This window comes from Pleurodeles waltl, chromosome 5 (genome assembly GCF_031143425.1).
Source record: "Pleurodeles waltl isolate 20211129_DDA chromosome 5, aPleWal1.hap1.20221129, whole genome shotgun sequence".
Lineage (NCBI taxonomy): Eukaryota > Metazoa > Chordata > Amphibia > Caudata > Salamandridae > Pleurodeles > Pleurodeles waltl.
In genome coordinates this window covers 483112900-483129750 of record NC_090444.1, presented here as the reverse complement: position 1 = coordinate 483129750, position 16851 = coordinate 483112900, and positions in this window count along the sequence as shown.

Here is a 16851-nt window from a genome sequence, read left to right as displayed (position 1 = left end):
GCCACTTCGACTTGGCATTGAAAAGAACTTGCCAAGCCTAAAACTCCCCCCTTTTTACATACAGGTCACCCCTAAGGTAGGCCCTAGGTAACCTATAGGGCAGGGTGCTGTGTAGACAAAAGGCAGGACATGTACCTGTGTAGTTAAATGACCTGGTAGTGTAAAACTCCTAAATTCATTTTGCACTGCTGTGAGGCCTGCTCCTTTCATAGGCTAACATTAGGACTACCTTCATATACTGTTTGAGTGGTAGCTTCTGATCTAAAAGGAGTGGGAAGGTCATATTTAGTATGGCCAGAAGGGTAATACAACATCCTGCTCACTGGTGAAGTTGGATTTAATATTACTATTTTAGAAATGCCACTTTTAGAAAGTAAACATTTCTCTGCACTTAAATCCTTCTGTGCCTTCCAATCCACGTCTGGCTGGGGTTAGTTGACAGCTCCCCTGTGCATTCACTCAGACAAACCCCAACACAGGATGCTCAGCCTCTCTTGCATACATCTGCATTTTGAATGGGTGTTCCTGGGCTGGGACGGGGGAGGGCCTGACACATACATGTCAAAGGATAGTAGACTGCCCTCACACAAAGGACTGCCACACCCCCTACTGGGACCCTGGCAGACAGGATGGAACTGAAAAGGGACCTTGTGCACTTCTAAACCACTCTTTGAAGTCTCCCCCACTTCAAAGGCACATTTGGGTATTTAAACAGGGCCTCTGCCCCTACCAACTCAGACACTTCCAGGAGAAGAGAACCTGAACCAGAACCTGCAACTTGCCAAGAAGAACTTCCTGGCTGCCCAAAGGACTCACCTGACTGCTTTCTGTGAAGGACTGCTGCCTTGCTGTTGCACTGCTGCCTTGCTGCTCTCGGGCTCTGCTGAGAAGTGCTCTTCGAGGGCTTGGGTAGAGCTTGCCTCCTGTTCCCTGAAGTCCCAGGACCAAAAAAGTCTTTATTTCCCTGTGCGGCGGAAATGGATGCACAGATGGCAGAAAATGACGCATAGCCTACATTGCTGTGAAAAATTCACTGGACGCCAAACCAGAACAAAGCAGCCAGACTTCGCAAGGAGAAGATCGACACAGTGCCAGCTTAGCGACCAGAAATTTGACGCACGGCCCACTGGATCAACGCATAGCAGAGCTGGAACGACGCAGCCCGACTTCCTGAGAGGAATCGACGCAGCCCCTGCTGTGCAGTAGAATTTTCCATGCAAAGGCCACCGGATCAATGCAGCCCCTGTGACTTCGTCCTGCCAGCGCCGGATTTCAATGCATCGTCCCTAGGGAGTCCGAAAAACCCCTCAACCCGAAGAGGATCCAAGACCGAGCTCAGGAAAGCTTTCCCTGCATGGAGAATAAATGACTCATTGCCGTGTGCAGCCCGAGAAATCAACGCACACCTCCCTGTTTTCCACGCATCTCCTCCTCTGCGGTTCCTTGCGGAGATTTTGAACGCAAACCAGGTACTTTGTGCTTGCAAGAGACGTTCATAGCTTTTAAGAGACTAAAGGCACTTTATATCATTTGTACAGTGATATTTTCAACATATACTTATTGCATGTTAATCGTTTTTGACCTGCATTTATCCAAATAAATATTATATATTTTTCTAAACACTGTGTGATGTATTTTGTGGTGTTCTACTGTGTTGTTGCATGATTTATTGCACAAATACTTTACACATTACCTTCTAAGTTAAGCCTGACCGCTCAGTGACAAGCTACCAGAGGGTGGGCACAGGATAATTTGGATTGTGTGTGACTTACCCTCACTAGAGTGAGGGTACTTGCTTGGACAGGGGGTAACCTGACTGCTAACCAAAGACCCCATTTCTAACACCACTGGAAAGGATTATCCTGAAAGATGCCATTGCTCTTGGCAGAATTGTGGTGGACTCTTTCTAAGAAACACACAGCAACAGATATGTATTTGGTAAATGCATGCTCATGGACTTTTTGGACCTAGTAGAAAGTAGTCAGAAATGGCTCATGAGGGTGACTTTATCTTAATCTTAACAAACCCATAAAAGGGACAAATGGTTGGACAATGGATGTACGTCAGAGTATTGCTAACAAACATTTTGTGTGAGACATCTCTCCTGACCTAAATATAGGTTACCAAACTATTGCACAATTTGGAGTAGATGTTCTATTCCAGTGGTACTGACATTTCAATTTTTAAGGAGCCCCATTCTGCATTATGGCACAAGGGTGTCTGCACTGGAAGCACAGAGTGCACTAGATCAGGGAGAGAGCAGCACAGCACCACATCTTAGTAGATATGGGATTGTTCAGCTCTCTCCCGTTTGTGGAACACAACACAGCAACTTTACTTGCTGCACTGTGTTGCATGATTTCTTTGTAAATCTGGGACTATATTTTTGTCAGACTTTATTCAGGCTATGTTATTCTTGTAGTGTACCTGAACAATAAAGCCTGGCAGACGCTCCATACAAATAACACATTAATGCAAGAGATCAGGATGTGTGTTCAGGTTTGCAAATATGTGGGACCCCCTCCTTCTGTGAGTCCACATGTCAGTAAAGTCATAAAAAAGTAAGGGAGGCATTTATCTAAATTCTACTATGATTGTAAACCCCACCCCATGTTATCTCTTCTAACCTAATGTCCATAAATATATCCCATCAAATGGCATCACCTCAAAATGATGCACATCCTCTTACCTAGGATCAAGATCTTTTCTATCATGGAAATATCAAGGTAATCTACTGTGTTTTTAGAGGCCTGCCTAATTACCTTGTATAATTAAATATTTATTTCAGACATTTGTATAGTATGAACATGGATCAAATGAACACCAGAGCACTTCACCTGATTAACAAGATTGAACTCAACAGTGCTAATAGTTCAGATATAAACAGGGCTTGATACTTTGGTGTGGCAATTGGTGATATAGTCAATGGATGTGTCATATTTTATTCTTAGCTATTGCAGGATACTATTAGCATGTTGGTGGTAGAGGATTCCTTTTGAACTTACAAGATTCTTGAGAGGTTCAGGATAAGTGTTAAATGCAGGGTCCCAGATTTATTAAGATTTTGCATCAGGGTTGCATCACTATTGAGGCGAAGCATCAACACAAAATAGTTTTTGGCACTTATTAAGTCATGCAAAGCTACTTTATGTGACTTTGTGTGATTTAGTAATAAAATGTAATGCAACACAGCACATAGCGCTGCCTTGTGTTACTTTGAATCCGGTAGGCATTACACAGTGGAGCACTGGAGTTCTCATGCAACCACCCATGTATTTTGATGCAAACTCACATTTACAAAGACTTGTAAACCTGGATTTGCACCATAATGGTGCACCTACCTGACAGAGGGGGTAACAAGGAGAAATATCTTTATTTCTCCTTGTTACATCCTCTTTTGCCATTCCATGTGTTTTGAATTATGCAGTGCACAGAGAAAGAGAAATATGCCTCTACGGATTGAGTTTGTTTTGCAGGAAGGGTCCCTTCCTGCTAAATAACAATCCTACCCATAATGCAGGCACCCTTGCACTATGGTGTAGGGGTGCCTGCATTGGCAAGGGTGCCTAAGGTGGCGCTAGGCAGCACACAGTGCACCAGTGCAAAGAGAGAGCAGAAATGCTCCATATTCATATTGAGAACTTCTTTTCTCTCCATTTCAAGCAACGCATTTCAGTATTTTCCCTTGCTACACCACTTTGCATGAAATAATAGTAAATGTGTCCCATAGGGTCACAGACAACTGTTGACCCTTGGGGGATGCTGAATGATTTTGTGGTGTAAATTGAGAGAGCGTTATTAATTTCAATTATCTGTCACCATTCTGATAGATAGGATTTGAATCCATGCAAAACTGTGCTACTGAGTCTGAACATAAGGTAGGTGATAACTTTTGAGCAAGACACTGTGGGCAATCGAATGAAATGTGTCAGAAGGTCAAGGAAGTCCATTAGACATACTTCACTTTTATCACTGACAATATTGTCCATCACAGTTTTACTAATATGTTCATTATGGCAGACTCACTTATAAGTGTTGAATCAGGCATGATTAATTACATCTTGGTCCAGCCTATGAGCTCCAAAATGTTAGAATCTTGGCTGCAAAAGAGAGGCTGCAGCTAGGATAATAATTTTAATTTAGTGTAAGGTCTAGTTTGGAGGAGCATCTTGCACTATAAAGTCTAATGAACAGATATTATTGTGGTATTGGTGAACATTGAGGCATGTGCTGCGGAGATGGTCTCCCTAATCGAAAATTCTTTAGCCTTGAAGAAATATAGTTCAGCTAGATGGTGTAGGTGAATGTGAAAATCACACACTCCTGTCATGATTTCTGATGACTACCTAGTTTTTCACCATCATTCTGTAGATCAAAAATATTAATTGTTTCTCTGTGGAAAATTATTACTGAAGCTTTCATTGATGCTTTAAGATGAGATTTTAAAAGTCAGCTAAAAAGCATGAGGGTTGAGACCCTCTACCAATCATCCACCTCCTTCCTTCAGTTCATCAACAAGCCACTGAACAGGTGCAGCTCCTATGCACATTTGAACATTAGATAGTCTGGATGAAGGTTAGGGTGCAGTGGGAGCAGAGCCTTAACAATGAGGTAGCCTCCTCACCAGTCACCAGATTTTGAAGAGCTGATAGTAGGTGTTTGGTCATCCATTAAAGAGGGATCGCCCAGCAGTGGGAAGGTTGGGGTCTTTGTGGAATTTCATAGGTCATTTTGTCAACAGACTGTTTAAAGTTTTCAATGCCTATGACATGGTCAGACAACTTAAAGATGAGGATCATAAGAGAGTGCTATTTTTGGATAAGTGACAGTTTTAGGTTATTGGCAGAACTCAGCATCTGGGAGCTATATCTAGATGTGTCAGCATTAGTCCTTTGTGCCATCAGTGAAAAAAGACAAAACTCAGACAGAAACGTTAGATCACAAAATTCTACCTTGGTGGCTGCTTTCACTTGTGGCATGAAATGTGGGCATATAAGAATACACACAGTGAAGAGTCAGACTGGGCCAGAAAGTTGGCCCAGGAACCAAACTAAAAGGGGCTCCACAATTGAAACAGATAGCAAAAAAGGAGTCCCATGTTTGCAATATGCGGTATACTGTATAGGAACTTGTAAAATCTAGCTGTATAGGTGTTTTGTAACGTATGGAAGAGGGCTTGGATTTGAGCTTGGATTGTGAGTACAATAGCACATCCAAGAGCTCGATTACAATAAGATGCTGTTGCTTGCAACATTCAGACGTATTTGGGTATATTCATTACATCTTTGAATATCAAGTTTGCAATAACCAATGCTTGTTAAATGTCTCATTTATTACACCCAGTGCTTGTTGATTATGCACATTGTATTCTACCTGTTCCAATTGTAACTGCCAAAACATGTGCAGTTCATAATGTGATCTGTATTGAACATGTGCCACAATCAGGAGGATAATTGTGTATTTTCTTAACAAGCAAACAACTGCCTTTCCACCTGCTCCAACTGTAACTGACAAAACATGTGCTCTTCAAAATGTGATCTGTATTGAACATGTTCCACAATCAGGAGGATAATTGCTTATTTCCTTAACAAGCAATCAACTGCCAAAAGGCACATGTGCACATTTTATTAGTTAATGGTGCTTGTGAGTTTAAGGCCATGCTTATCTTCGTACCTATTGCTCTGTTCACCTGTTTCCAGTCAAGTCAAGTTCCTTGTCCTCCAGCCTACCTCCAGTTGAGTTCCAGTGCAAGTCAAGTTCCCTGTTCTCCAGCCTGCCTCCAGTCGAGTTCCAGTGTTCCTCTTTCTCTGACCAGCTTCCAGTTAAGTTACAGCATTCCTTGTTCTCCGGACAGCCTTCAGTTGAGTTCCGGTGATCCTCGCCCTCTGGTCTGCTTCCTATGGAGTCTTGGCTCTCCTCCTCCACCTTTTGCTGATGATCCCGTATTTCCTGTAAAAGAGAGAGAATATGATAGGTGAAAAAACCCAGTTTTGGTTCTTCTGAAATTTTCAAGCAAGTAACTTAATTTCAAGGTAAAGAAAGATTAATCAATTAAATGAAACAAAACAGAGCTCTGTCCTTTAAATAATTTATTACAGTAAGGACTAGTGTGATTTATAGTTTGGGATACCACTAAACTGATATTAAGGAAAGGCATATTTCCTGTAAAAGCGCTTCCCTGAGAGTTAGGAGATTGGAAATAGAGCAAGTTTATCAGAACTATTGTTTTCAAGAGATTACGCCAGAACACAAAGAAGCCCTTTATTCAAGTTAATTGTTTTTGAATTTAGACATATCTTTAGAGACTCTGAAAGTATTGTAAAAAGAGGAAAAGACTTGTTTTGCCTTATTGAAAAGTATGCACAATGTGTCAACAATAACTGACATTATGTAATGTACAATAGTTTATGAAAGTTCAATTTATTAAAGAAGTCATTCTTTTGCAGCCCAGAATCCTAAAAATCACAAGAACCCAGTATTTTGAGAAACCAGAAGTCCTGATGCCCAGCACAACCTGCAGTCCAGGGTCCAGCAGTTTGATTCTGCAGTCCCTCAAGCAGAAGCTGGTATTTTCTCTTTTTCTCTTCCGAAAACTCCCTTCCCTTTGAGGACTTGTGAGAGGGCAATGTACTCTTCATCGCTGTGATGTTAATCCTCACCAGGATTGGGGATTGTCGTTGCCCCATTGGAATTCAGGTGAGTGGCTTGCACAGAAAAGCTTGCTGTAGGCAATGCTTGTTCTAGTATCAAGGAAATCAACAGTAGAAAGCAGCCCTAAAACAGTCTGTTGGACGTGGCCCTCTCTGCAGTGTCACTCCCACACTTTTTGCCTTTTTCCCCTCCAATTTTTGATCAAATCATTTTTGTTGGCCTTAGGACTCAATGCACTTTACGATTGCTAACCAGTGCTAAAGTGCTTGTACTCACACCCCTAAAGCATGGTAAGATTGGTTAATTCCTAATTGGCATATTTAATTTACTTATATGTCCCTTTTAGAGTGGTATACCATATACACAGGGCCAGTAAATTAAATGCTACTGGTGGGCCTGAGGCACCTATTGTGCCACCCACTTAGGTAGCACCTTAAACCTTGTCCCAGGCCTGCCACTGCAGCCTGAATGTAGTTTTCAACTGCCATATTGAAATGGCATTACAACCCACTTGCCAAGCCCTAAAAGTCCCTTTTAATTACATTTATCATCCCCACAGTAAGCCCTTGGTAGCACTAAGGGAAGGATGCTGTGTGAGTAAAAGGTTGGATATGTACATTTAAGTTTTACATGTCCTGGTAGTGAAAAACACCTAAATTTGTTTTTCACTAATTGGAGGCCTACTCCTTCTTTAGGATAACAGTTGTGATTCCTCAATACATTTAATAAGCCATAATTTTGATTAGGTAGCTGATAGTTATTTCATGTTTGGTGTCTTTGAAATTCTGGTGAAAAAGTCCTACTCAATGGTAAAGTTAGGATATTGATTACAATTTTAAAAATGCCACTTTTAGAAGTGGGCATTTTTCTTTGACTACCCCTTTTGTGCCTGTAGTTTGGCTTGGGTCACAGGACTGGGTGTACAGACTTTGTGAATTCCTCCCTGACAGTCACACAATAGAGGGATTAGGTGTGTATGAAGGAGCCATTTTCTGGCAGAATGAAGGGGCCAAAGCTGAGTGCAGCCCCCCTAGAAACTGAATAACTTGTGCTCTGCTTTCGCACAAAGGGCCTAATGACCTCGCATTGTTACTGCAGCCAGATTGGAGCTAGGGCAGGTGAGGCAGGAAAATCCATGCACTTCAAAGCCACTGTCTAGACGTTTCTCCCACCTTTTTAGAACCAGGGCACCAGGGTATAAAAGTAAGACCTCAGATACCAACCCTTAAGTACACTTCTGGACCTATGGATACTCTGTCAGGAAGAAGGACTGCTGTGCTACTGAGCAACTGCTCTGAAGGACTGCTGTCCTGCTAGATTGCTGCCCTCTTGTCCTGCTGCTTTTCTGTATTCTACCTTGCTACAAGGACTGGATATTCGACTGTGCCAGGACTATCAGAGTGACTCACAAGGGCTAGTTCACTGGCCTCCTGTTCAGAGCCACAGGGACACAAAAGACTTCTTCTATATTGAACCCGCACCTAGACCCAGCCGGGGTGAGTCTTGAACCAAGTGGTACCCCTCCAGTCATGGATCCTTGAAAATAGTGCTATGCCCAGGTAGCCAAACTCCAAAACTGAAGACTGACAACATCCTTGGCTGAAAACTGCCCTGAAACCAGGAGGAGACCAAGACCAACCTACTCACCTCTCTGCCCAAGGTGTATCATTGGTCGGATTGACTTTGTGTCTTCTCCCACTATGTTCTTCTCCAGAGCAACAAATGCTTTTCAGTGGTACTTCACCAAAGGAGTATCCAACCTCATTGATCTGTCTTCAGCTGCAGTTGTCTGACTCGCCCCACTGGAGATTTTCAACTTCCATTTCAGAGATTAAGTCCGAATGTAGAAATCTTAACTGTGGCTTCGACCCAAGTCTATCCGACGATGATGCTCCTTTCTCAGACGCCGGAGTTAAAAAGTCAGATTAAAGGACAATTTTGTGAGTAAAACTGACATTTCCCTCTCCTGACCACTTCCCTTTAACCATTTACACAGTTTGCTTCTACCAAATGTATCCTTGTGATACCTACCAACATTGCACCATATTTCTGAGGCCGGGGGATAGGAAATTAGAAAAACAGCAAAGGGTGGTTTGGGGGTACCCACCAATGACACAAAAGCATGACTACATTAAGGGCTGTACTGTTTCTTTTTATCCTTACATGAAACCTAAAAAATAGTGAAGAAGAAAGCATCCCTGCTTTATGAAAAAGACTGAGTCCCTGCTAAGGAAAAAACTCCTTTTGACTCTCTGCGTTGAAGCATATACTGTAGGATATAGAAGACATTTTGTACCTTGCTGCAGTGGAGCATGCTTTCCAAGACTGAAGTTACCTAGATCAGAAAGATTTTAAAATTGAAAAGGTAATCTTGTGAAATGATAAAATTCATTTAATTTGAAATTAAGAAGAGAAAAAAAAAGATCATTTTGTGACAGTGTACTCTGTGAAGGCTGGGCCTCATTTTTGTGTTCCTTTGAAGTACTAGTAGTCTTACGTTGTTTTGCATTTAACCAAAGCATTTCACAACAATGATTTATACAGGAAAGGTCCAAGAACAGATACATAGCTGTCTTGTAAAGAGATGTGGGTCATATTTTAATATGCAATAAATGAAGGTTATTTATTGCAGTACTACAGATATATATTTACAGTGAACACTCAAAGGAAGGTATAATTGTGCATTTAACACAACATTGTTATGACCCATGGTCATTCAACAATGCACAATAGTTGAATAAAAATGTAGACAGAAGTATTCCAACTCACTAATAAAATCTATTCTTAATTGAGAGACCAATGATTGGTTAACTTTGACCCTAATACTTCTATCTCAAATCTGAGTTTGACAAATGTCAATGTTTGCATATATGTGGCCTGCATGTGTGTATGTAGAATAGAAAAGTCAAACAATCCAGTTGTGTCTTGCTTGTTTTAGGGTTGCTGTAAATTGACGTGTTCTTATGGAGTGGTAAATTAAATTTAACTATTTTAGTAAGTCTGACTGAATCATTGGAGAACTGACCTTTAGCATCTGTCAACACTGCATTTGAATCAAGGTATTATTTGTACTTGGACCTCAATTCACACTTGGGTACAGGTATGCAGTATTCTTTCCCTGCCCTGTAAAAATCACCTCCTACCAAGCCACCAATTTCAAGCAAGTGATCGAGGCTAGAATTCCGTCAAGCAGATGGTTGTATACCTGTGTCTGTCACTCACAGTGGCTTGGGATTCCTCTTTTGTCATTGGATGCACATACACTCAAGGAACTTCTCCTTTTGGATTATAACTGTCATGAATTTGAGTTGATGAAACAAGTGTTTCCAGTACTCTGAGTGGATTGAGTCTGAATGGATTGGATTCTCCTTGTGCCACAGCACTTGTGAAGAAGGTTAACAGGGTCATCCAAGGAGGGGATTGCCATTGCCAACAGTAAGGAACTAATAGCATTCAGAAGCCTTGTTGAGACCAAGACTTGAATAACTATGAAGGAAAACATGCAGGGAAAAAGGTAATTTGGCCAAAGGTGTAGCATATACAAGAGAGTTCTTGAAGCTTAGATGGAGAAGGATAGTATATACAAGGGAATGCTTCAAACTTAGATGGAGAAGACTTAAAAAAGTGAGAGATGAGCTGTGAATATTGGTAAGGAACTAGGTGAAGCCTGAAGAAGACAAACTATGCATACAACACGTATACAGTACAAGAAACAATGAAAAGGGCAATGCATAAAAATAAGAAAGTGCACAATAAGAAAACAGTATACTAAATACCATAAATTATAGTTTGTATGATGGATGATTTGCCTGCCTCTAAAAATGAATCACAATGAGCCAAACAACAGTTAATCTCACAGGATATTGGGAAACAACCAGGGCTAAGTGAGTCTCTGAGTATTAAGTATTAAGCACCAGACCTCACTGGCTCCTGCTGGTTGGTTCAACTATGGATCTGATTTAGAGTTCGACGGATGGGTTGCTCTGTCACAAATGTGATGGATATTCCGTCTACTATATTATGTTCTTCTTAGGCTATAATGGAGTGGTAACATGATTAATAGTATATCCATCACCTTTGTGACGGAGAAACCTCATTCTCGAAACTCTAAATGAGGCCCTAGGTTTTTGAACATAATGGAGGACATAGGAAATGGAACAAGGAAACAGAATACAGGAACTAAACGCAGGAAAAGCAGGACTGGAGTCTATGAAACAGGGGATGTTATGAGTGTGAGTGAGTACAGGAAGGATAGACAGGCCATTGTAGCTAACTGAGAAAACAAGATAGACACAGGAAAGATTTGTAATATGTGAGTACAGCATGGAACTCCGGAATACAGGAAAAAGGTACCTACAGCGGAGAACAGGAATAGCAATACAGGATCTACAGATATGAATGGACAAGGGAGAAAGGAGGTATAGCAGTAAGACAGGTACAGGGAAATCAAATAAGAGAGACTACACACAGCATATATAAAATAGAAATAGGTCTTCAAGCATGGAAGCAACTCAACCAGGTTCATGTAGAATCTCAGTTGCTAGGCAACTGTGAGAACTTTCATTACTGAGCTATTAGGGAATATATATGTGATTGCTAAGGCTACAAGCACAGGTGCAGGATGAGAGCTACATGTGAATAATTACCCAGATTCTGGGAATAAGAGCTCTACCTAGAGAGTGCACTTGGACTTGAAAGGGGCAGACTACTGAAGCAAGAGGGCATAAGAAGGAACACAGGGAACCCAGGAACAGAGTATAGATTAGAGCAGACAGAGAGAAGCCAAATATTAGGGATCTTAACAACAAAGAGGGCTCTTCCTATATGGCTTGACCATAGCAAGATTTGAAGAAGAAAGGAAACTACATAGACCAGAATTCATCTGTGTGGTAGTATGACTACCAGAGCTATACCCTTGATGTGGTGCAAACTTTGCAATGTGTGCTGCAATACTCTTTTGTAAACCAGAGGAAAGACAGGACCTCACAGAAACCTTGTGAGTATCACCTGCCGATAAAACAACAGAATCCTAACAGAAGACTACCATCAGCTATTAGCAGATAGGTAGCCAAAGCCAGCCCCCTCCACCCTCCCACAATAATGAAGGGCAAATACTACAAGTGGTCATGGTGGGCACTGGCAGAGTAATGACCTTTAGTGTCTGGAGATTATCTTTGATTCACTGGATAGTGATTGATTTCTGATAATATTTAATGGCCATCTACAAAAAAGTGTGTGTTTTCTGGAATATGTTTCCTTCTCTGTGTGAGGTTTCTAAATAAAACTGCAGTAATCTTTTTAGCTGTATTCAACAGAGTATGTTGCTGAGCATCGCTACAGTAGTGAAAAACTATTGAAAAAAATGAATTGCAATTCCTTGGTCTGTGATTACATTGGTGCACTTCTCTTAGAATTACTATATGTATGAACATTACATTGGGGAGAATTAAACTATAAGTACAGAAACTAACAATTATTATTTTTCAGTAATATAATGCATTGGCTTTCACTGTGGTTTGCATTTTCAGCTAATATTTCAATGCAGAAGAAGTATGATGACCTTGAAAACAAAATAAGTGAGCCACGTAAGCTCTTATGACATAAATTGCATTATAATGTGTGTACATAAAGATTCAGCTCTTAAACAAAATATATTATTGGTAATACAAGCTAGTGGATGAGAGAACCCATATGTCAGCTACGCTGAAATACTTGTAGTCCTTGAAAGTTACAAGGGACTTTAGAAAAGTAAACCTACAATAATGTGTTTAGGCTAAACAAAACATGATTTTGCAAAGGACTGAGCATCCAAAATAAACCATGCATTTACAGAATTATTTCTTAATCAGCTAGGGCAAGCACGTTACTAGTAATGGGTCATTTTAGATCAAGCTGACCTTTGGTTGTAGTGTAGGTCTTAAATGCAATGTGTAGGAGTGTTCCTCTTTCTAATATTAAACAGCATCTGTTCCTTTAGGAAAGCGTACAAGGGTGGAATGTGGGGAGACGATGGCAGGTATATACCTTGTGTCTAGATGGGGTGGACAGCCACACAACCAGTAAAACCCTGCTTGGTAGTCTTCTATAGAAAAAGGTGGCATGTTTAGGCATGTATCCATTTATCCACATATTTTGTCTGTTTATAATAGCACAAAGCTTTACCCTACAAAAGAGTCTCTTGGTAGTGTGGAGCTAGCAGTCACTATGTGCAGTCTGGGCATACGATATGTCAAGGCTTGTCAAAAAGCCTCTGCTTAATCATATGCCTCAAATGCAGAAAATGTGCTCTGCCCTCAGATGCATTGGAAGATAATTTCATAGTTGTGTACTATGCATCCAGACACTCTGCCACCTCACTTGATCCATGTAAGATGAAAGAGAGGTGAGAGCCTGACCAGAGATTGTACATCAGCTGAAGGTGCCTAAATGATTTAGCTGGAAAAGAAGAAGTGTGATGATAAAAGAGTCTATGTATCAAAAAGAGTGATTTTAAAACAACCCACTTCTTCATCATAATTCAGTGAATCTGACATAGATGGCAAGAGATTGAGTAGTTTTTACAGATTCAACCTGAGACAATATGCTGTATGCTCTAATATATTGGTCATTTTCAAATTTCCTCTCACACTATTATGGGATCTGCCTGGATCACTGCAGACCTTCTCTTCACTCTGTTGAGGGGGAACCTCAACCACTTTCCTCGGGGTCACTCCAGTGTGCCTTCACAGGGACCCCAGAACTGAGCCAGTGATCGACCTCCTTGGAAAACTCCCTGGGGGCAGTGAGCTCTCTATCAGGAGTTGGCAGAGCTCTTTAAAACAACTACATAACATGTGCTCTCTAGCAATCATATTGTACTGGCCAAAGTAACCATTGGTTCATTACATTTACTTCTAAATCCCTAGTAAAGTGGTACAACATGTATCAAGGGTCTGTACATTAAATGCTTCTAATGGGTTAGCATCGCTTATTGTGCCATCCACTTAAGTAGCCCTTTAAAACATGCCTCACAAGTTTGTATGATGGAACCATGCATGCCATAACCATGCATGCCTTTACAACACATCAATTAAAACTCATATTTTTTACCACACAAATTTTACCATGAATATGCCTTTACCATGCATGCCTTTACAACAAAGCCTTACTATATATATGTCCTCCCAGACAGTGAGACAAAGGGTGACTATGTTTGGCAGGATGGGAGGGCAGGAGCTGTTCCCAGGTCTACTTATGTTTCAAAGGGTCTGCATAAGCATGCTCACAAAGAACTTGACACTGGTCCACTGCCACTCTATACCATTTGGAACCTGGGCAGGGAAGGAAGCAAGTTCCAAAACCAGATGTGGGGGGAGTGTAGAAGTTTCTCTCACTTCAAAGGCTGGCTCCAGGTATAAATACTGAACCCCCAGACCAACTCTTCAATTCACTGTTGGACCTGCTGAGGACCCCCATGAGGGCTTCCTTGTACTTCAGAGGTCTGCCCTGCGGCATGAGGCCTCCTATCTACCTCCAAGGACTGCCCTGCTGCTTCCGCAGGGATGCCCTGATCCTTAAGTCCTGCCTTTCTTCTTAATCCTAAGACTACTAGAATGACTCCAAGGATCAAGTGGCTGGCCTTCTGTTCTGAGCTACAGGAAAATAGCAAGATACAGGGCCTTCCTGCAACTCCCCAGCTGACTTGCTGCACTGGCCCTGCCTGGAGAGGCTACTGGACCTGGTGAGCCTTGCTGGCCCCTGTTGGAGTGAGTTCCTGATCCCCAAAAGATTCCTCACCAGGTCCTGGACCCTTGGGTAGCATCAGCTGAGCTCCTTCTGTGAAGAAAGAGAGAACATTTTTGGCTCTTTGTGACTACAAACAGGCCCATTCATGCCATAATTGTGCCACCCCTGATGACCGCCAATGAAAGCTCCAGTGACTGCCAGTGGTGATCAGAGATGTGAGATTTGCTTTTCACGGTACAGAGATGTTAAACCTGAAACATTAGGGTGGTCACCCCAAACGTTTTGCCTGCCTCCCTCCACTTTTTGGACACTGTTTTTGCTGGTTTTAGGACTCTGCGCACTTTACCACTGCTAATCCGTGCTAAAGTGCATATGCTCTCTCCCTTAAACATGTTGACATTGGTTTATACCCAATTGGCTTATTTAATCTAATTGTAAGACCCCAGTAAAGTTCACTACATGTGCCAAGGGCCTGTAGATTAAATACTACTAGTAAGCATGCATTGTGCCACGCACATAAGTAGCCTCTTAACCATAACTCAGGCCTGCCATTGCAAGGCCTGTATGTACAGTTTCACTGCCACTTTGACTTGGCATTTAAAAGTACTTGCCAAGCCTTAAACTACCCTTTTTGTAGATATATGTCACCCCTACGTTAGCCCCTGGATATCCCATAGGGCAGGGCAGTATGTTGATAAAAGGCAGGACATGTACCTGTGCAGTTTATATATCCTGGTAGTGTAAAACTCCTGAATTCGTTTTTACACTGCTGTGAGGCCTGCTCCTTTCATAGGCTAACATTAGGGCTACCTTCAAATGCGGCTTGAGTGGTAGATTCTGATCTGAAAGGAGTAACAAGGTCATATTTAGTATGGCCAGAATGGTAATACAAAATCCTGCTGACTGGTGAAGTTGGATTTAATATTACTATTTTAGAAATGCCACTTTTAGAAAGTGAGCATTTCTCTGCACTTAAATCCTTCTGTGCCTTACAACCCATGTTTGGCTGGGTTAGTTGACAGCTCCCTTCTGCATTCCACTCAGATAAACCCCAAACACCGGATGCTCAGTCACACTTGCACACATCTGCATATGGAGTGGGTCTTCCTGGGCTGGGAGGGTGGAGGGCCTGACACTTACATGTCAAAGGACAGTAGCCTGCCCTCACACAAAGGACTGCCACACCCCCTCCTGGGACTCTGGCAAATAGAATGGAACTGACAGGGGACCTTGTGCTCTTCTAAGCCACTCTTTGAAGGTTCCCCCAATTAAAAGGCAGATTTGTGTATTTAAGCAGGTTCTCCGACCCACCAACTCAGACACTTCTGGACAAGATACCACTGGAGAAGAAACCCAGAACCAGAACCTGCAACCTACCAAGAGGAACTGCCTGGCTGCCCAAAGGACTCAACAGACTGCTTTTCTGCAAATAACTGCTTCCCTGCTGTTGCCCTGCTGCCTTGATGTCCTCTGGCTCTGCTGAGAAGTGCTCTCCAAGGGCTTGGATAGAACTTGCCTCCTGTTCCTTGAATGCTCAGGACCAAAAAGACTTCGTCCCTGCAAAAGAACTCCTTGTGCAGCGAAAATTGATACACAGCCTGCAAGAAACGAGGCACAGCCTGCCTAGCGGTGAGAAAATCACTGCACGCTGAACCGGAACGACGCAGCCTGACTTCCCGATGAGGAGATCGACGCAGCACCAGCATTGCAACTGGAAATTTGACGCACGGCACACTGGATCGATGCAAAGCTGAACCAGAATGACATAGCCCGACTTCCTGCAAGAAGAATCGACACATCACCCACTAGATCGACGCAGCCTCTGTGACTTTGTCCTGCAAGGCCAGGATTTCAATGCATCGGCCCGGGGTGTCCAAAAACTACGCAACCCGAAGAGGATGCCAGTCTCTGTGCCAGAAATTGACACAAGCCTGCCCTGCATGAAAACTCAACAACGCATCATCTGTGTGTGCCGGAAAAATGTACGCACACCTCCCTGTATTCCACGCAACCCCTCCTCTGCGGACCCTGGCGGAGAATTTGAACACAAAACAGGTACTTTGTGCTTGCAAGACACATTTGTTGCTTTTTAAAGACTAAAGACACTTTATATAATTTTGATAGTGATATTTCAATGTATACTTATTGATTCTTGATCGTTTTGGCCTGCATTTAACCAGATAAATATTATATATTTTTCTAAACACTGTGTGGTGTATTTTTGTGGTGTTATACTGTGTTATTGCATGATTTATTGCACAAATACTTTACACATTGCCTTCTAAGTTAAACCTGACTGCTCAGTGCAAAGCTACCAGATGGTGGGCACAGGATAATGTGGATTGTGTGTGACTTACCCTGACTAGAGTGAGGGTCCTTGCTTGGACAGGGGGTAACCTGACTCCCAACCAAAGACCCCATTTCTAACAAGCGACAATGGCCTGCGGTGACTGCCCATGTTACGCTCCAGCAACG